Here is a 21348-nt window from a genome sequence, read left to right as displayed (position 1 = left end):
AAGAGAGGGTTGCTGGTTTGATTCCCAGTCAGGGCACATGCCTGTGTTGTGGGCCAGGTCCTGGTTGGGGACATGTGAGAGGTAACCACACATTGATGTCTCTCTTCCCCTTTCTCTAAAAATAAATAAATAAAATCTTTTTTAAAAAGAATTTAGCCCTGGCTGGTGTAGCTCAGTGGATTGAGCACGGGCCTGCGAACCACGTGATCGCAGTTCGATTCCCAGTCAGGGCACAGGCCTGGGTTGCAGGCCAGTTCCCAGCGGGGAACGCATGAGAGGCAACCACACATTGATGTTTCTCTCCTTCTCTCCTCTCTTTCCCTTCCTCTCTAAAGATAAATAAATAAAATCTAAAAAAAAGAAAATTTAAAATTAGTCCATTTTATTGTATACAAACTATATCTCAATAAAGTTGATAAAAAGTCTTGCCTGCATGCAAGAGCACTGGGGCTCTTTTGTCTTATTTACCTCCCTGCTTCTTGGGCAGAAAACTTTAAATGTCAAGGTCTCCTGGCCTCCTGCTGACTCAGCCTAGTCATGCTGACATTCTTGTTTCTGAATAAGTATCGCCATCGTTTGGGTCTCTTGTCTTCTGTATCTGGCTGGCAAAGCATCTTTTTCATTGCAGTGCTATTGGCTATTTCCAGGTGTCCTACTGGAACTTGGCTAGTTGGCCTTCAATACCAAAGAACAAGTATTTCTGGCAGAAGTATGGCTATTTTACAATACAACAAGAAAAGAAGATGCAGTTCATTTAGCTTGAAGTTTAGTATTTTAAACTTCCAGTTGTTTTAGATATGATGACTTGAATATATTGATTATAGTGTAGATGTACCACTTCGAAAATCTTATTCTTTATGATTTATTCTGTTGCTATCAATTTAAAAACTATTACATTGAGGTGTGGCATCTAGAAGACTGTCTGATGGTCAGGCTCTTGCTCTGACATTAGAATCTAGTATCAAGTTTTCATATTTTGATTTTTTTCCCTTAATAGAATCTAGTCCTTTCTTCCTTAATGAATACTTTTTTTTACTCATAAGTGATATATATATACCACCTTACAAAACATTTAAGCCATATATAGAGTATGATGTGAAAATCCTCCCAAAGCTCCCTTACTTCTCATGCCCTCCCCAGACTAAATCACGATTAAGAATTTGGCATCTACTATAGTCTTCTAGATCTTGCCCAAAGCATTTAAATGCAATATATATACAGATTGGTACAAATACTTTGTAGAGCAGAATCACCAAGACTTGTTCAGCGTGCTCATTCCCCATAGCAGGGTATCTTGGAGATTTTTCCATTTCTGTGCTTAGGGGTCTCTCTCATTCTTTTTAATAGCTGTATAGTATTCCACAGAGTGGACCAAACACAGTTCATCTAACTACTCCCACTAAATGGATATTTAGTTTACTTCTAATTTTCAGTCTAACAGTCAATCAGAAAGTGAATTTAGAATACTGTAGATAATTTGTGAGGCTTTTTGCTTTATAATTCAGTTATGTAATTATTTATACTACCTTTTTAAAAAGCTTATGGGAGTAGGAAATACCTTTCTGATATTGTAATGTTGAAACGACACTGTTTGCAAACTTTTGTAAGAGATGGTTGAATACAAGTTCTCTGTGATTGTGGCTTTTATTTATCATTGTATCTTCAGGGCTTCCTCAGGTGTGATTGCAAAGTCATAGCAACTCTAAGTAGTTAGAAAATTATCTTAAAATTTTACCTGGTCAGTTCCAAAGCATACCGCCCTAAGGGTTACACTAGAACCATACGAGAAGCCAGCATTTAGTTATAGAGCGTTAATGTTTTCCCACTGAGCTGGAGTCAGCATGTGTGAAAAACATCCCCTCCTTTCCTTCTTTTTTGTTTTGAAATCCTATTAATATACATCGTCGCTGTGGAACTTTCTGTCATCCTGTACTGATGACCAGCTGTTGCTGGCTTAGTGGCATTGGAAGTATTAAAAACAAATGCACAAAAAACCTGTTTCTTCACATTTTCTTGTCCTGTACATAGGAAGATCCACAAATATGGAAAATTCTGATGTATAAGCAGAATTAGAAAGTTACATTTTAAGCAAAGGGGTTTGAGTATCTCAGAAACTCTCATGACATAAGCACATTTCCTCAGCTCTGCTTTTTGGCAAAGAGTAGGGGTGGAGAGCCAGCTGACATTGGTTTTAGCTGCCCGAGAAGGGCCAGACTGCCTTCCTGTTAGGTTTTGACTGCTTGCTTGGTTATGAAACAGTCTGAGGACGGTTTTTAATCTCATTATGTGGCCTTGTTGTTACCCTCGCCTTCCTTCCCCCCTTTCTGTTTTTTGGTTTCTGATTTGTCACACACTGTAGAGCGAAGGTGTTGCAGCTGGTAGAAATTATTACATTTCTCTGGAGGTTTGAGTTGTCTCGACTTTAAGCTTCCTTCCTCTTGGGACTATATGAAACAACCTTTTATGTCTGAGGGTTTTAACTTCTTGTTAACCTTTTAATTTATTTGATTAGATGTATTTTAAAAGAAAACCATTTCCTCTATTCAAGAATTGCTTTGGCAAGAAGTTGGAAATTGTAGAACCTTGTTGTAGAGGAATGTGTAGCTATTTGTTATGAATGAGTGTGCTCAGATCCCTGGAAGCGTCTCTCACTGTTAGTGTGCAGACAGGCACCTTCGGTGGGCAGGAGACTGTACTTGAAGACAGCGAAGCCAAAGCTTCAGAGAGCAAAGGGTAAAGTGAAGGGACAGAGTTAGTAAGCAGGAGACCTGGCTGATGCATTTTGTTCACTGCTAACCTTGAGACGTCTGAGTCCCCTGCCTCACTTTGTTTGTTTGCCCTGAGTCATTAGATAGTAAGCTTATTGTGGATGAATAAGATTGTGTTTATAAAAGGGCTCCAGTGTCTACCAAGAAATTACTTGTATGTATGTAATATTGTCTATTATCTTTCCTAAGGACGATTCAAAGGTCCAGCTGCCTTTGATTTGTCTGAGTATAGCTCATAGGACATAAGAAGTTTATTTAATAACTAACTCAAGAAATATTTACTGATTATCTATTATATATCAGGCATTTTGTAGGTTTGGGAAATAGAGTGGTGAACGAAATAGGTAAACTGCCCTGCCCTCATGGAAACTGGGTTTTAGCTGGGGAAACATCTACACGGGAGAGCACAAGGACAGTACCGTGATCGGTAGTGACAAATGCTAAACAGAACAAATAAAGCAGGAAAAGAAAACAGGAAATGGCAGAGGAGGTAGTGTGGCTTAACTATTATTGTAATGAGTTTCTTATTTATTTTCCACCTGGCCGCGCAGACAAGCCAGGGGCAATGACATGGGGCTACAGCAGGTGCTGCTCCCTCACCCCACTTGCTGCCTGGCTTGCAGGTGCCCTACGTATTTTCTTTTTCTTTTTATTTGATTTTATTTATTTATTTTTAGAGAGAGGGAAGGGAGGGAGAAAGAGAGGAGAGAATTATTGATATGTAAGAGAAACATCTATTGGTTGCCTCTCACAATACCCCAACCAGGGACCTGGCCCACAACCCAGACATGTGCCCTGACTGAGAATTGAACTGCTGACCTTTCTCTTTGTGGGATGACACACAACCCATTGAGCTACACCAGTCAGGGTGGGTTTCCTTTTCAAAACTGTGCATAGCCCTGGCCAGGTAGTTCAGTTGGTTAGAGCATTGCCCTTCAGGTTCGAATCAACCAGTGAATGCATAAATAAGTGGAACAACAAATTGATGTTCCCCTCTCTCTTTCTCTCCTGCTCTCTCTCCTTCTCTCTAAAATCAACTAAAATTTTAAAAAGACACTGTTAAATATTAAAAAGTAAACAAACTATGCATAATATTTAATGCAGTGCTCTGCATTCAAAAACAGTGCTCTGAGCCCTGGCTGGTGTGGCTCAGTGGATTGAGTGCCAGCCTGCAAACTAAAGGGTCACTGGTTCGATTCCCAGTCAGGGCACATGCCTGATTTGTGGGCCAGGTTCCTAGTAGGGGGCATGCAAGAGGCAACCACATATGGATGTTTCTCTTCCTCTCTTTCTCCCTCCCTTCCCCTCTAAAAATAAATTAAAAATTTAAAACAAAAAAAAAACAACAGTGTTCTGAGAAGGAGTCCCTGGCTTTTCCAGGCTGCCAGAGGGACCCATGGCATAGAAAAAGTTAAGGATCCTGCAACAGAGGGTCATCCATCCAAGCACATGGGATTGAAATATGCTTATTTCTCTGTTATGTTTGATATGGTAATGATGAGGTAGCCTCCTCCGTGTTGATTTTCCTATTATATCTGGTAATTGCGGCTTTTCAGATTTTCTTTAAATGATTTGAAGCCATCATTCATTCCTGAGGCTAGTGTTGTAGGACAGTCATTTTCCTGTTTGTGTTCTGCAGAACCCGGGGCACCCCGAAGTCTTTCTGGAGACCCAGTGGTCATTTTAAATTAATGCCTAGACCTTTTGCATCCAGATTAGTCTAAACAAGTTAGTCAGATGCCTGGCCTTGAGGGAGGCAAAAATAAATCGGGTAGATTGAGGGGTTGGTGCACATTCTGGGATGTAAGCAACGTGGATTGTTACCAGATGCAGGAGTGGGCGAGCCACTGGTTTAACTCCGTAGGCACGTGCCACTGAACCACCGGCAGGGCCTTGCTCTGTTTTCTGTGGAAGGGCGGGTAAGACATTCTGCGATTATTTCTCTCGTATTTTCCTTCTCACCCTTCCCCAGTTTTTGTTTTTGATTTCTTGAGCATCATGTCAGCTAGGAATGTAAATTAAAAATAAAAACAGCCTTTTCTTGATTTGGGGAGATACAGACAATTGAATAATCAATTGACTATATTATGGTAAGTGATAGGATAGAAATAGGCATAAGTTTTAGTGAGAACACAAAAGTGGGACACCTCCCCGAAGAGGGGGTGGAGGGCAGGGGATGGCCCAAGAAGGTCTCCAGAATCAGTAGCACCAGAACTGAGTCAAGAAAAAAGCCATAGCCTTGCTTTGTTGCTCACTGCTGTTCATTTGATCTCTTTTGACTGCAGGAACTTCTTTGGTTTAATGCAGGGTCAGCAGACGCTCTCTGGCCCACAACCTGCTTTTCTGTACCGAAAGCTGTACCTTTTTTAAGTAGTTGAAAAATAAATAAATAAAAGGAATATGGGATTTGGGGATTTGTGAACATTTGTTGAAATTCAAATTCCCATGCCCATAAATTAAACTTTATTGGAACACAGCCACACTCATTCAAGTATTGTCCCTGGCTGCTTTTTTTCTCCCTAAAATGATACAATGGAGTATTTGCAACAGAGACAGTATGACCCACATGGCCTCAGATATTTAGGCCTGATGTAGAACAAGTTTGCCAACTTCTGCTTTAATGCTTTTAATGCCCTGATGACATGCAGGGGCTGAGACAATGTTGGTAGTCAGAAGGCACGCGTGAAATCCTGTTACCTTCTGTGGGCCGGTTGCAAGTTGTGCACAGGAAATGCTTGAGACTTCTCTTTTTCTACCTCCCACTAAAACATAACACACACACACCTCAGTGCACAGTGCCAGGCACTTACATCGTTCTTGTCTATTTTGAATTTAGTTATGGGGATTTTTTTGAAGATTTTATTTATTTATCTTTAGAGAGGAAGGGGAAGAGAGAAGGAGAGAAGGAGAGAAACATCAATGTGTGGTTGCCTCTCATGCGTTCCCCGCTGGGAACTGGCCTGCAATCCAGGCATGTGCCCTGACTGGGAATCAAACCATGATCATGTGGTTCGCAGGCCCGTGCCCAATCCACTGAGCTACTTCAGCCAGGGCAGTTATGGGGATTTTTAAACATTCTTCAAAAAGAGAGTATCTGGCATGAGTCAAAATGTGCTTGCCTCAAGGGTAGGAAATATGGGGTCTGCTCCCAGCTGTGCTGTAGACTAGCCAAAACACAGCAGGAAAGCCCTTTAACTTCCTTGCAAGTCTCTACACGATTGGGTCGATGAGTGAGTGAGCTAGATAACCGCTAGGTACCTTTCAGCTCAGTAGACCCGAGCATGGTTGTGCTCGGTGTGATGGGAGGGCCGTGCCCTTTGGCCTCAGATGGGCTGTGTGTGAGTCCTGGCTCTGTCCCTTCTGCCCACTGATCTTGAGCAACTAACTTATCTAAACTCTTTGTGCCTTAATAGCTCATCTGAAAATGGCGCTATGAGAATAACCTTAAAAGATGAGATTGTGTTCCTAACACTCCTGGCACTACAGAGGGGATAAACAGTGATGGAAAGAGACGACTCAGGTGGTGAACACACAACGCAGTACACAGATGATGAATTATAGTATTGTATACCAGAAACCTAGATAATTTTATTAACCAGTGTCACCCCAATAAAGTCAATAAAAAAGTTAAAAAAACCCCAAAAGTCTCTTGGCACTAATATATAGTTAATCTGTTATAACTACTTTAATTATTATCAGTCTGTGAACTCTTACTGGTATTACGAGACATTTTAAAAAGCAAAGATCTCTTTGCAGTTTGTTTCAGTGATTCAATAATAGCCCGTCAGCTGTGACTTAGCACATTTGCATTTTTGCTGGTAGCTGACTTCCTAAACACTGAGTTCTCTGAACCAGAACTGTTCCTTACTGGTAAATTTTGTAGCTCTTGTTTTATCTTGAATCAACGTATAAAGCATATGTCTAGCCTTGTAAACACATTCGATCATATTATCATTTTGCCATGCTTAAAGCAGATGATGATGGGGAAGAGATTTTGTGGGTCCCATCATCTATATATCAAGTTTCTTTCCTTTTCACTAATTTTCAATTATTGAGCTATTTAAGGAATAATTTCAGTTCTCCCTAGGAAGGTTAGTTCTGATGAGACTTAAACCAGGGAGTTGCTGATGTTTAGCATAATTTTTGATGGTTTAGAGGTACTTACTCAGGACACTGCATTTTCTGTCTTTGAATAATTTTCCTTTGATCTCAATGTTTATTGAATGCCAATTATATACTTTGTTTATCTTTAGATATTTGGTTTTTTTGTATTATAAAGAAACTTTAGCATTTATTTTTTAACACATTGTGGTACAAGAAATTTTATGTAACCAATCAGTATAAAACACAACAGATACAAGGTATTTCAGGTACCACCCATGTATAATGCACATCCTTATTTTTCCCTCAAAAATTGGGGCAAAAAAATGCACATTAAACACAGCAAAATACGGTAATGTAGCTGCGGTTCAGAGCCTGGCTTAGCCATGTACTTACACGCTGTATGTGATCTTACTTCCTCATGGGAATCACACTGCTCGGGGGGTTGTGAAGATGAAATGAAACTGCAGGCGAAGTGCTTAGCCTGGGGTCTGATGTGCAGTAAGTGCTTTCGTCGTACCCGCTGGTTTAGGTTTTTTAGAGGTCTGCACAGCATATTGCTGTCTCTGAATATAGACTGAATCTTCCTGTCTCTGAAGCTTCAATGTTTTGCTACCTAATATCACATTCCAGCTTTAGTGAGCTAGTGATAGTTCCCCTTGATTTCATGGCCTCTTTCCTTTCTATACATTTACCTATACTTTGTCTGCCTAGAACACCTTTCTTATCATTTCTGTTTCTCCTGACTTACTTATCCTTCAAAGCCCAGTTCGAGGGACATGTCTACAGAGCCTTCCTGCACCCTCTCTGCCGTGCTTCTAGAGTCCTGTGTGAACCTCTCTCTGCCTCCCTTTGCGTTGTAGGCAACCGCTTACTTGCTGTCTGTCGGACGGGGGAGCGCCTTAAGGGCAAGGCACTGGTGCTCGGCTCTGGGAATACTGCATGGTGGTGGGCTAGACAGAATGTTCTCCGGGCCTGTGAATCCTGGTAGGGGAGACATATGTTTAAATAGTCGTGAGTGTACACAGTGCTGCTGTGAGACAGCGTGGAATGCAGTGGATACAGTAGGAGCTTTGGACCTTGTTTGGACACTTCAAAGAAGCATTTTCCTAAGGAGGTGATGTGTATTTAAGTTGAAATCAGAAGGATGTGTGGCAGTTATTTAGTGAAAACAGGGAGACTTCCAGGTGGAGAAAAATGCCTGAATGGGGTGACTTTGGGCAAGTCACTTAGCTCCTCTGTGCTCGGTCGGGGTTCTCCCAGTTGTGATGCGAGTAGTGACTGCCTCACAGTGTTGTTGCACATGCAGAGACTGTCTTCACGGCCACTGTCTTCTAGTTAATATTCCTGAAAGGAAGCACCATCACTTCCTCCAGGCTGGTTTCCAGGTCCAAGTTTACTTGTGAATTGCTAAATGTGTGGGTCCACTGAATGCACTTTTCCTTGTAACCTTGTTCTTGACCTGGCCTAAACCCTTTCTCAAGTTTTAATAACCTGAACAGGGTGCTCTGCTTTGTTTTGTTTATCTATAGAGACCCAACTCTGCCTTCCATTGCTGCATGAGTCTCATGGTGCACCAGACTTTTTAGGTCAATGGTGTTACCAGTTAGAATGTTTTTACCTTCAAGAAACAGAAAAGCCAACTCAGTGGCTTAAACATACACACAGTATTTCCAATAGGATGAATCCAATGTTGGTTAATTCAACGGCTCAAGTTCATTTTCTCTTCCTGCCCTTCTATCTTCAGCACATTGGCTTGTCCTGGCTGGCTCCCCATGGTCTCAGGTAGTCTGTTGTAATTTCAGGTGTCACAGATAGACACCAGAATATACGGCTGAAAAAGAGGGACTGTTTTTTCCCCATGTCTCTCTTTTTATCATGGACATTTAGGTTGTTTCCACCTTTTGGCTCCTGTGAGTAAGTCGGCTAGAGAGAAGGAAATCAAAAGCTAGGCAGGTCCATTTGCCAACTTGACACAGCTGGTGCGGACAGCGGCAGGCCTGCTGGGAAAGCACCAGGCCAGGGGTGAGAGCTGCTTGTTTGGACCTTACTTCCCCTTTGACTCTGCGTCATTGGGGTGTTTCCTCGTTCTGAGACACGTCTGTTAGTCACGACAGGGTTCCAGCAGAGCAGTGACTGGAAGCAGGTTCGCAACTGGCAGACCAGGTAACCCCCAGACCAGGAAATCCCAGCGGAACCAGAAAACTGGGGCTTGCTTTCCTTAATTGGAGCCTGACTTAGAATCAGATATTGAACTGAGAAAATAGTATTAGCCATTAGAAAAAAAAATTTAAATTACTGTCTGTCCATATTTAGAATTTCTTGCAATCATTTCCACTGTATGTAACACTGAAATCCTTTGTGGTTGTCTGCTGCAAAAATGAATCTTTGACCTGGCAACTTTAAATGCTTTTGACACCATTGGGAATTTTGAGAATTCTTAATTTAATCTGTGCTTGTCCAGGGGTGGAGGCTGGGATGAGGGAGAGTGCTCTCCTTTTGTAGTGAAGATTATGCTGTTAAGCAGAGGCCTGTGCTTCTGGAACGCACGTTACCAGGTAGTGATTATTGGCATAATAGGTCTACCTTTTATTTCTGAAGGCAGTAAAAACCAGCCAAGCACAGAGGTGAGTGGGAGGTGGCTGGCGCTGGAGGCCCCTGTAGCTGTTCGAACAGCGCTGTGTGGCAGGTGGCAGAGGGTTTTAGCAAAGTGGGAAGAGAGGCCCCGGTGTTCTGCTGCTGACTCTAACTTCCTCTGCACAGTTCAGTGATAAGGTGCCTCTCCCTGGGCTTCTGTGAGGTTAGAACATCAACTGCTTTTCTCTTCTTCCCCATCCCAAACTGCACGGGTTATCCCTTTCATTTAACTGATTCTTATTCTCCTTTGTGATAACTTAGCTCTTGTCGAGCAGGGACTTGTGCTGACAAAGAAAGCAGGAAGGCCGTCTGGTTCCTTGTCTAGGCAATACCCGCAGCCCTCTCCTCCATGTGCTCCTATTGTTGAGACTTACTGGTCTCCCTGAAGGGAAGGAGGAGCATTAAAGGAGAATTACGCTTAACTCAGCAGGTTTTTCTGAGCTGAGTTTTGGGTTCTCATTGTAACCTTCCACTGAGTCACTATTCATGTTTCTTCTGTGTACCTTCGTTTTTTGATTGGTAAAATGTGGATGGTGCTGACTGCGGAGGAAGGTTGAGAAGAATTACTAATAAAAGAGGCTGGACTGCACCGAGGCTAGAGGAGGGCCTTCCCCAGCAGAGAGAGGCCCGGGCATTGCCACTCACCAGCGCTGCTTGGGCAGAGCTGGCTGTGGGGGGCGGGGGGCAGCGTGAGGCTGCATTTCTTCCTTCATGAGCTAAAACTATAACTGAGGCGACATGACCTGGCTGGGGATGTGCACTGTATAGCTTCAGGCACATGATGCACAGATATGATGGATAGAACCTTCTGAGTATTTCAGACAGTAACTCAAGAAGTACTTTGTTTTTTCATAGCAGCACCGTAATCCAGACTCAGTCTGGGAATGAGAATCGATGTCCTGCACTTTTATACTTTTCTAGATTAAATGAGTCTGATAAACTATAATAAATATTTTCGTTGTCAGTTGAGGAAAAGACTTTACTTCAAAAAGTGAGACAAAAATAGAATGTGCGATGTTCTGTATGTGTATCTCCTGAGAGATGTGCACAATGCCACACCTTAGGGAGCCTCCCCAGCTAAAATAAAACCTGAACTTGTTAAAACCTACAAATTTGTAGGGAATACAAGGGACAGCGAAACCGTTTATGTTTGGGGGGATGCAATTAGCAAATTTCAAATTGCAGGTGCTTTTTAGGAAAACAAACCAGTTTCTTCAACAAATAAATGATAAGGGGGAGAAAGGGTAGAGGGAGAACCGATCGATAGACTTATCAGATGAATGAACCAGTGTATATAGATCTGATCAGAGGAACAAGATGAAGAAAAAATGTGAGTCAGTCTGAGAAACGCGGACACCATGTGTTTGATGTATTGAGGAACTTACTGTTACTTATATTAAGTGTGAAAATGGTGTGGCAGATATGTTTTAAAACAGCACTCTTCAGAGATGTGTGTTGAAGTATCTACACATGGAGAGAGATGGTGTGTGGGATTTGTTTGGGAGTCGTCGGGCAGGGGTGGGCAGGAGTGTGCATGACAGGGCCGCTCGTGCGTCGGGCTGAGTGTTAGGTGGGTCGGGTCTGTTACAGTGTCCCACTGTGCGTGTTTGGTTTTCCAAATATAAAGTTCAACTCTTTTACATTTAAAAATATATAAAGAGCGATATCTTAACAGATGCAAATCAAGCCATTGCTTGGAACCTGGGGTGAGAGGGGGACGACTGCACGGGCCCTCGGAGCCTGCGGGTGTTGCAACTGTTCCATGTCTTTTTTTTTTTTTTTTTTGCTCTTTTTAAAAAATTTTATTGATTATGCCATTACAGTTGTTCTATTCCCCCTTCATTCCCTTCCAGCCTGCACCTCCCCGCCCCTTCCATTCCCCCCCTTTAGTTTATGACCATGTGTCTCAAGTTCTTTAGATTCTATATTTCCCCTACTATTCTCACCCCCACCCCGTCTATTTTCTACCTACCGTCTATGCTACTTATTTTCTGTACCTTCTCCCCCCTTCTCCTCCTCCCACTCCCCTGTTGCTAACCCTCCTTGAGATCTTCATTTCTTTGTTTCCACTCCTGATCTAGCTGTCCTCTTAGTTTGCTTTTGTTTTAGGTGTGGTTGTTGATAACTGTGAGTTTGCTGTCCTTTCACTGTTCATCTTTTTTTATCTTCTTTTTCTTAGGTAAGTCCCTTTAACATTTCATATCATAAGGGCTTGGTGATGATGAACTCCTTGAATTTGATCTTATCTGAGAAGCACTTTATCTGCCCTTCCATTCTAAATGAAAGCTTTGCTGGATAGAGTAATCTTGGTTGTAGGTCCTTGCCTTTCATGACTTGGAATTCCTCTTTCCAGCCCCTTCTTGCCTGTAGGGTCTCTTTTGAGAAATCAGCTGACAGTCTGATGGGGACTCCTTTGTAGGTGACTGTCCCCTTAGCTCTTGCTGCTTCTAGGATTTTCTCCATTTTAATCTTGGTTAATGTAACTATGATGTGCCTTGGTGTGTTCCTTCTTGGGTCCAACTTCTTTGGGACTCTCTGAGTTTCCTGGATTTCCTGGAAGTCTATTTCCTTTGCCAGAATGGGGAAGTTCTCCTTTATTATTTGTTCAAATAAGTTTTCCACTAGTGGCTGTTCCTCTTCCCCTTCTGGTACCCCTATAATTCGGATGTTGGAGCGTTTAAAGATGTCCTGGAGGTTCCTAAGCCTCTCCTCATTTTTTTGAATTCTTGTTTCTTCATTCTTTTCTGTTTGGTCATTTTTTTCTTCCTTCTGGTCCACTCCTTTGATTTGAGTCCCAGTTTCCTTTCCATTACTATTGGTTTCCTGTGCATTTCCCTTCATTTCAATTAGTTTAGCCTTAATGTGTTCCTCTAATTTGTGACTAAAATCAACCAGTTCTGTGAGCATCCTGATCACCAGTGTTTTGAACTGTGCATCTGAAAGTTTGTCTATTTCTTCGTCGCTTAGATTTATGGGCTCTGGGGCTTTGAGATCTTCTTGAACCATTTTCGGTCTGTTTGTGCCCGTTAATTATGAGGAGTGGAGCCTTAGGTGTTTACCAGGGCGGGGTTGCCCAGGTCGCTGGGTCGCCCAGGTCGCTGGGTCATGATGCTGTATGTGGGGGTGGGGTCAGAGCGGAGAAATGGCAGCCTCCTTTGCTGCCTCTGGCCACTGGGGCCTGCTTGGTCCCATCTTACCACCCACTCCCTTGCTGGTCTATCTGCGCATGAATGTGGGACCACAGTCAACCCGCTGCCCTGCACCCTTGCTGGGTACGCTAGTCGCTCACTGGGTCGCTCACTGGGTCAGCCCTTTGCAACCTCACGCCTGGGATCCGTGCGCCTGAGTCCGTTTGACCGAGTTTTCCTGTGCAACCCTGCTCCGCAAGCTGCTGGCTTGGCCCTTCTTACCGGTCAGGCTGAAGAATTTGTTGTTATCAGACTTCCGAAAAGTTCAATTTTCTGTGTTCTGGCTGTGTTTTCTGTTGCTAATATTTTGTTGTCTCTCAACTTGGTTGTGGGAGAAAGCACGGCATCTCCACCTGTGCCTCCATCTTGGCGTAAGTCCTGTTCCCTGTCTTGATGGTGGTGGTAGTTACTCAGATGCGTACTTTGAAACTCATCCAACTGTCCATTTCAAATGGGTGCATTTTATTGTATGTAAATTCTACTGTACTCAAATTGATTTAAAAATATTAAGGGTTTTCAAGCCCCGGCTGGGTAGGTCACTTGTCATATCATCCTGATATGCCAGGGTTGCCAGTTCGATCCCCCATCCGGGCACATACGAGAATCAACCAATGAGTGCATAACTAAGTGGAGCAACAAATCGATGTTTCCCATCCGCTGTCTCTCTTTCTGCCCCTTCCTCTCTCTTTAATCAATATAAAAAATTTAAAAATATTAAGGGTTTTCACATGTTGTACACATGGTGTCAAACGGTGATCTCAGAGGTCTGATGCTGCTTCACACTGCCAGGCAGCGGGATTCTCTGGCTCATGCTGCATCTCAGCTTCTTCCGCTACTTAAAACAGACTTCTGTCATTTGCACTTTTCATTTTGCTGTAGCATCATCATCTTCCTTGCAGCCATAGAGTCAACTTGAATTTTGTCATTTTGTTCATGTGTCTGTCATCCTAATGGATGCATTTGATGCTGGGAGGGACATTTAGCCATGTTCGATGATGGTAAGTCATTGAACACTCACCACGTTGCAATAATCAAGAACTAAGTGTAAACCTGAGCTGAAAACTGTTCGATTAGGTTCTAATTTTGACATAGTTTTCATCCAGTGTAACAAGCAACAAACCAGTCAAGCAGTCAGCCTTTATTAAATACAGTCTTTGTACTGGCCACTGAGCTGAGTTCTGGGTTTACGAGAATGAATGTGATACAGTCCCACCCTTAAGGATATAACTTTCCAGGTGGGAAGACACTCGGGTTTACATATAATTTCAGCAGTGTGATCGATGCCCTGGTAAAGGCGGATGCGCAGTACGGTGGCGGCCATGTTTATATTCCGACTCAGTGCCCTCCTCCCTCCCCTCTGCCTGTTAAAGTCGGATGAGTCAGTGGAGAAAATGTCAGGCAGTTTGAACAGAAGGAACATTCCTTTTACCCCATACGTTTGGTTTCTGGGGTTTTTTAAGATCTCCAGTGCAGAGTTGACTTTGTCATACTGTTGAACATTATATTGACATTGTGAGACCCCTTTCTTTTTATTATTTCCCATTATTGTCATTTTCCATCTCTTCTACCATCCCCACTCCCAGTTTCCATTATCATCCTCTCTAACGTGCCTAATATTTATCCTTGGATATGTGTGTATCCTTTACAGTGGTTTTTGTGAGTTTATATAAATAATATTCTTTACATTGTTTTTACAACTTGTATAAATAAAATAGCTATTTTATTAGAGCTCTATTTTAAGTTATATTCATGTTAGCTACTTTATGGATTTCGCCACTCGTGTCCACCACGTTTTGTGTATCTGTTCCCCTAGTGAGGGATGCCTGGACTGTTCTCCATCCCCTGCACCATGAACAGTGCTCTGAGGAGAGTCCTCGTGTATGTCTTCTTAGGGACGTGTCCTAGAGTTTCTGTAGCTAAATACCAGCCAGCACGTGTTGGGTCGCAGAGTGCACTCACGACTCGTTTCACTGAGCAGCACACGATGCTGCCTTCATGTTCCCACCATGAAGTGCAGCACTTACCGTCTGACCGCCAGACATTCGTCAGATGCATTGTGTTACCTTGTTTGTTTGCTTGTTTTCTTACAAAAATTCTCTTGCTGCAGAAAGCTTTATTGTTTCCCTTTGGTCCAGCGCATGGGAAGGGCTCCAGGATAGTTAAAAAGACACTTAGTGGTGTCAGGGATTGGCTCAAGCAAAAGCCAGACACCACGGGAATGTGGAGTCCCTCAAAGGCCTCTAGTTCCAAAGTCCTGCTTGAGGATGAGCCTTTCAAAGTGACACTCCACCCGGCCCAGCCTGCGGAGGTGAGTCTGGTGTTACCCATCTTGATGAGTTTCACCTGCTCATCCAGGACGTGGGTCTCCAGGAGGTCACAGAGATAACGGCCTGTGTGGTTGGAACCCAGGGCCTGCAGATCCAAAAGGGCCTGCCTGGTTCAGGTTCTTCTCTTGACTGTGGCAGCTTCCATGGCTCCCTGAGTTTTACCTCACTCATCTTGGTAGGCCTCAGCACACCCTGGAAGAGAACGCAGCCACTGTGTTGGTTTTGCATCTTTAAGAGATGCTGGGCTCCCTCGCACTTCTCTGCCAACTCGCTGAAGTGGCCTCCAACTGTAGAGCCACACCGCCAAGGCAGACACAGAAGTCCAGAGAGAGGTCTAGAGGTAGGAGCAGGAGGCCCGCAGATGCAGGGTGACCAGGCGGTTGATGGCAGCCTCCACCTCGTAGAATGATTATGACAAATTTGGCAATTCATGGTTGCTCAGCAATAAGAAATTAAGGTAAAAAAAAAAAACAGTGTTGGCTGGTCTTGGAGGCCAAGGATGGCTGAGTTGTTCCAAAGGTGGTGACCAAAAGAGGTTGGGGGGTGGTTGGAGGCTGGAGGAAGGGGTGTCCCTGGGTCTGTTCCATCTAAACGCTGTAGAAGCAAGAGACAAGATCTGGGGGACCACCGAGGGCACTGCCTGTTTTAATTCACGTGTCCCCATTACTAGTGAGGATGTGGGTCTCTGTATAACCTGGTTAGTCTTTGGATTTCCCTTTTATGAATGACCTATATCCTTATTTTTTCCCAGTGAAGTTCCTTGTATGTTTTAGATATTAATCCTAAATCACTTATAAATGTTGTACATGTTGTCTTCTGGCATTCACCCACCTGTTAACTTGGTTCTTAGTGTCCTTTACCCAGCAGAAATCCTGTTTTGACAGATCTCCATCACTCTTTTCAAGTAAAGACATTGTGCTTTTGTTTTGTTTTTTAAATATATTTTATTGATTATGCTGTTACAGTTGTCCCTTTTTTTTCTCCCCTTTATTCCCCTCTACCCTGCATCCCCCCTCCCACCACCATTCCCCCGCCCCTTAGTTCATGTTCTTGGGTCATACATGTAAGTTCTTTGGCTTCTCCATTTCCTATTCTATTCTAAACCTCCCTCTGTCTATTTTATATTTACCGACTATGCTTCCTATTCCATGTACCTTTTAAAAATTGTGCTTTAGGACTTCCGCCAAGATGGAGGTTTAGGTGGATGTGCCTTGCCTCCGCACACAACCAAGTTTAGGGACAACTAAATATTAGCATCAGAAAACACAACCAGAACACGGAAAACTGAACTTTTCGGAAGTCCGCTAACAACAAATTCTTCGGCCCGACCGGTAAGGGGCGAAACTGGCGTCGGGTGAGGAGTTACAAAGGAGAGCTCGATCGACCCGGGCGCGGAATCCAGACGCGCGAATCCAGTCGCACGGGTTCCAAACCCAGGATTGGACCTAGTGAGCGACCGAGCGGCCCACCGGGTGAGCGACTACGGAGGAGTCAGTGGGGAGGCGGTGGCAGCGAGTTGACTGTGGTTGCCCGGTTGCGCGCGGGTGAGGGAGTGAGCGGTCAGACCGGCGGCGGCGCCATTTCCCGGCTCTGACCGCGTCCCCACGTACAGCGTCACAACCCAGCGACCTGGGACTCCAAGGCGCCGCTTCTCTCACTTAAAGGGCCAGAACAGACCAAAAATGTCGCAGGGGGACCTCAAAGCCCCGGAGATAAATCTAAGTGACGAAGAAATAGCAAATCTCTCAGACGCACAGTTTAAAACACTGGTCATCAGCTTCCTCACAGATCTGGTGGACTATAGCCACAAATTAGAGAAACATATGAAGGCTAAATTAAGGGAAATGAATGGAATTCCACAGGAAACCCATAGAGATGAAAAAAAACTGGGACTCAAATCAATGGAGTGAACCAGAAGGAAGAAAAAAAAGATCAATCAGAAAGGAATGAAGATATAAGAATTCAGAAAAATGAGGAGAAGCTTAGGAACCTCCAGGACATCTATAAACGCTCCAATATCCGAATTATAGGGGTACCAGAAGGGGGAAAGACACAACCACCAGTGGAAAAACTATTTGAACAAATAATAAAAGAAAATTTCCCCAATCTGGCAAAGGAAACAGACTTCCAAGAAATCCAAGAAGCCCAGAGAGTACCAAAAAAGTTGGACTCAAGAAGAAACACACCAAGGCATATCATAATTACATTAGCCAAAATTAAAACGAAGGAGAGAATCCTGGAAGCAGCAAGAGCTAAGGGGACAATCACCTACAAAGGAGTCCCCATCAGGCTGTCAGCAGATTTCTCAAAAGAGACCTTACAGGCAAGAAGGGGCTGGAAAGAAATATTCCAAGTCATGAAATCTAAAGACCTACAACCAAGATTGCTCTACCCAGCAAAACTTTCATTTAGAACGGAAGGACAGATAAGGTGCTTCTCAGATAAGACCAAATTCAAGGAGTTCATCATCACCAAGCCCTTATTATATGAAATGTTAAAGGGACTTATCTAAGAAAAAGAAGTTAAACATGAACAGTGAAAGGACAACAAACTCACAGTTATTAACAACCACACCTAAAACGAAAGCAAACTAAAAGGACAGCTAGATCAGGAGTGGAAACATAGAAATGAAGATCTCAAGGAGGGTTAGCAACAGGGGAGTGGGAGGAGGAGACGGGGAGAGAAGGTACAGAAAACAAGTAGCATAGACAGTAGATAGAAAATAGATGGGGGGGGCAAGAATAGTATGGGAAATATAGAACCTAAAGGACTTGAGACACATGGACATAAGCTAAAGGGGGGTAATGGTGGGGTTGGGGGGCAGGGTGGAGGGGAATGAAGGGGGGAATAGAACAACTGTAACAGCATAAACAATTCAAAAAAATAAATAAATGTATTTAAATTAAAAATAAAAAATAAAAATAAATAAAAATTGTGCTTTTTGATGATTTCAGACATCTTTCCCCATCCTTAGATCACTAAGAAATCCTGTATCTTCTTGTAGTTAAGAGAAACATTAGTTTTGTAGGTGTCTCTTAAGTTTACGTGGTCTCCAGCTTGATTTTTCCATTGATTTCTAAATGTGTCTATCTACGCCTACCGGATAGCCCCATCTGAATATCTGACAAATACCTCACATTCAGCCTTGCTGAAACAGGTCTCTTTATTTTATCCCTTACTCATCTAAGTAAGTGGGCATCACCGTCCACCCTGTTGCTTACGCCAGCAACCTAGGGGTCATCTTGGCTTCTTTCCTTGTCCATGGTCCCTCCACATCCAATCCGTCAGCAAGTTCGTTCTGTACATTCCGACTCCAGAATCTGACTCAAACCCGTGCCTGTTTTTTCGGCTTCTCCTGCCACTACCCTAAACCAAGTCACCGCCGTCTGTCTTCTGGACTCAGGCAGCGGCCTCCCCGGTGGCCCCCACTACTTTCCCTCTGGCCTCTCCAAACTGTTAGTGCCCAGAGCCCCCTTCCCCAAACACTGGTCAGAGCATGTCATGTCCCTGCCTAGTAAAGACCTCTGATCCACCTCTAGTCACCTCTGTCTCTACACCAGTGGGACCTGCCCTCGTGCATCAGCTTGGCCGCTCCCATTCCCTCCCTGCCCCGCTGCAGCCAGCAGGTCTGTTTTTCTGTTTCACAACAAGTCTGCTTCTGCCTCAGGGCATTTGCTCCCAAACCTAGAATGTTCTGCCCCTGGCTGTTTGCATGGCTGGTTCTTATCTTTCAGTTCTTAGCATTTTGTTACCAACTCAGTGTAGCCTTCCCTAACCACTCAGAATCTGGGCCCTTGCCCCACCGTCCTTTCTGTGTCCTGTTTTTAGTAGTCACTACTACTGTCCGATGTCCTGTCGCCTGTTACTGTGTCTCACTGTGTCACACTGCCTCGCTCCAGCTTTCAGCTGGCTCTGTGGAGCAGGGCAGCGGGTCTGCTCAGTTCATGGCTGCTTCTGCTTTGCAGCTGTGCTCCAGGGCACGGTGGCCATTAGGAACCATTTTGAATGAAGGAATGGGCTTCAGAGTCATTGTCCCCTGCCGCCAGGAGAGTCGGTGCTGCCAGCTGGAGGAGAGGAAGGCAGCTGTCCTTCAGGGCCTGGGATTGGCATCTGGTTCTGCCGCTCCACTGGTTTTGAGACCCTGAGCAAGTCACTCACCTCCCCTACGTGTGTTTTGTCATTTATAGAGTGGAGATAACAACACGTACCTTCGTTGGTGTCAGGAGTAAATGAGATCACTTACAAAAACGCCTGGCAGACGCCCGGCAGTGTATGCCCCGCCGCTCCCTCAGACCCTCCCGCTCAAAGCTGCCTCCCTCATTCTGAAAGTTCTTTACCTCTTCTGGGCCAGCTCCAAAACCCCGAGCGTCTGATGTAAAAAACAGTATTTGTAACAGGTTTGTTGTGTTAAGGAAATTTTAAGTTAATATTATTAAATTGCCCAGGTGAATAACCATTCTTGTCCACTGTGGGAACAGGTGAAAACAACTAGCATCCAGGGACGTCATTTAATGGTAGTTTGAGTGGCATTCCGTGTTGTCTAAACCACTAGACCTGTTAATCCTCTCTCTCCTCTCCTGTCTACATCTCCTTCAGCCTTCCTTCCTGTCTGTCTGCATGCGCAGCCGCTGGAGGCCTCATTGTTGACTGGTACTTAGGGCTGAGGATGTTGCAAATCTCAGTATAAGTCGTCAGAACAGCTAGTGATGCTCACGGTTTTTAATACCAGTCAAGAGATGTCTCAGATTCACTTGCCAGCCGGTTGGAGGTCCAAGAGCCACACAAAATCTCCCAGACAGATTTGCTTGTGTGTAGTGTCCAGGCTCAGATATTTGCCACACCTTTTTGTTAAATGCACCTTAAAGCCGTTCTTCCTTTCTTTTTCTTCTCCATCATGAATTCAGTTATTCACAAAAGTGTCTAATGGGACCAGTAAGAGTTACACTAGTGTACTTATCCTGGTTAAGTGTGATACTAAGCAAAACACTTAAATTCCTTCTTTTTCAGATGCCTATGCTTTATACCTCTTGTTTATTCTAATTTCTCAGTGATAGGAAAAGCTAGTTTGATATATCCATAAAACATACTTATTCCTGAAGTGTATATAAACTGTTCCCAGTCTCTTACCTCTACCCGGGCCTGAAAATCCCTATTCATTTAATTCCTTTGTACCACAGCCTAGGCCGTGGGGCCCACACCACAGGCTGACCATCCTTTCTGCTGAGGTCGGAGCAGCCAGGGCTGCATGAAGAACTTTCTTCAGCTTTCTCTGGCCTTCCTGACTTCCGGATACCAAGTGACACTATCTGTCATTGCCCTTGCTGATTTGAATAAGCAAATATAGAAGTAAATGGCAGATAACAGATTTCGTTAGTTTTTAATAATCTTTTTTCTCTGTGAACCTGGCTGTGAAAACATTTTTAATAGTTTATAGGTTAGTATAGTATTTCCCAATGTGGGGGGCGGCTATCCAGTCCCATACTTCTCCCTGTGCCCTGCCTACAGCCACGTTGTCCTGGGCTGATGGCGCCCCCTGATGGCCTGTAGAGAAACTCAGCCGCAGGGCATCCTCTTTCCCCCACTTTCCTGGAGGATTCTCTTTTTGCACCATAATTTACACATTTGTACTCTATCTTGCATTTTAGGTATTGATGCTTGGAATAATTCGTTATCTCCTCTTCGAGCTTATTTCTTATTTATTGCTACCTCATAAGTGTCTTATTTCTTCTTATTCATTCTTTTCACTATGTATTTTTGAACTGAAAACTCTCCCCAGTCATGGCTAAAAGTACTCAGCAGCACATCCTTACTGGGGTGAAAGGAAACACTAGGCTTTGAAGTGAAAACAGACGCCAGAACAGACACTCTCGCCGACTTCTAAAGTTTCAGAGACACCTGAGGAGTCCCCCTTCAGAGTATGCACAGATTTCCTTAGCCTTCCCAGCCTGCCCCAAGTATACTCCTTTGCCTTAAGCATTAGACTTCAAGGCAGATGAAACAGTTCTGAGTTTTATTTTACTTTATAGATTGTCAGTGTCCAGTGTCCCTGACCCATCGTGGGTTCAGCATGCACTGGTAAGCTGACTTGCCTTCCCTCCTGCTCCGCATTTTTAGCGCTGCTTCAGACTCTGCCCAACTGACCTGCAAACTAGCTTCTGGAACACAGCTCATCTTTCAGTCGTACCTTGCAATGTTTGTGCTTTTGAGCTCATACTCAGACTGTAGAGAAAGCGACGTTGATACCCAAGTGTCTCCCATGGGTTATGGCTTACAGAGTTTTACACAACAAAGACTCATACTACTAAGACCTCATACTTAACCTTCCGT

The 21348-nt window shown here is 43.9% G+C and overlaps 1 protein-coding gene across 3 annotated transcripts in view; it reads left to right on the top strand.

Moving 5' to 3' along the window:
* Nucleotides 1-21348, top strand: part of PACS1 (phosphofurin acidic cluster sorting protein 1) — a 127567-nt gene that overhangs the window by 39458 nt on the left and 66761 nt on the right. Inside the window, exon 1 of one of the 3 annotated variants that reach the window (XM_037135234.2) lies at nt 8955-9035. The exons of the other annotated variants lie outside the window; for them this stretch is intronic. The gene's annotated coding sequence lies outside the window, so the exon portion shown is untranslated. Of the gene's footprint in view, nt 1-8954; nt 9036-21348 lie in introns of those variants that run through there. 3 annotated transcript variants of the gene reach the window in all.

The sequence above is a fragment of the Artibeus jamaicensis genome, unplaced genomic scaffold (genome assembly GCF_021234435.1).
Source record: "Artibeus jamaicensis isolate MK-2021 breed Jamaican fruit bat unplaced genomic scaffold, CSHL_Jam_final scaffold_614, whole genome shotgun sequence".
Taxonomy (NCBI): Eukaryota; Metazoa; Chordata; class Mammalia; order Chiroptera; family Phyllostomidae; genus Artibeus; species Artibeus jamaicensis.
Note: the sequence above shows the minus strand (reverse complement) of the source record. Positions and strands in the feature narration are given on the sequence as shown.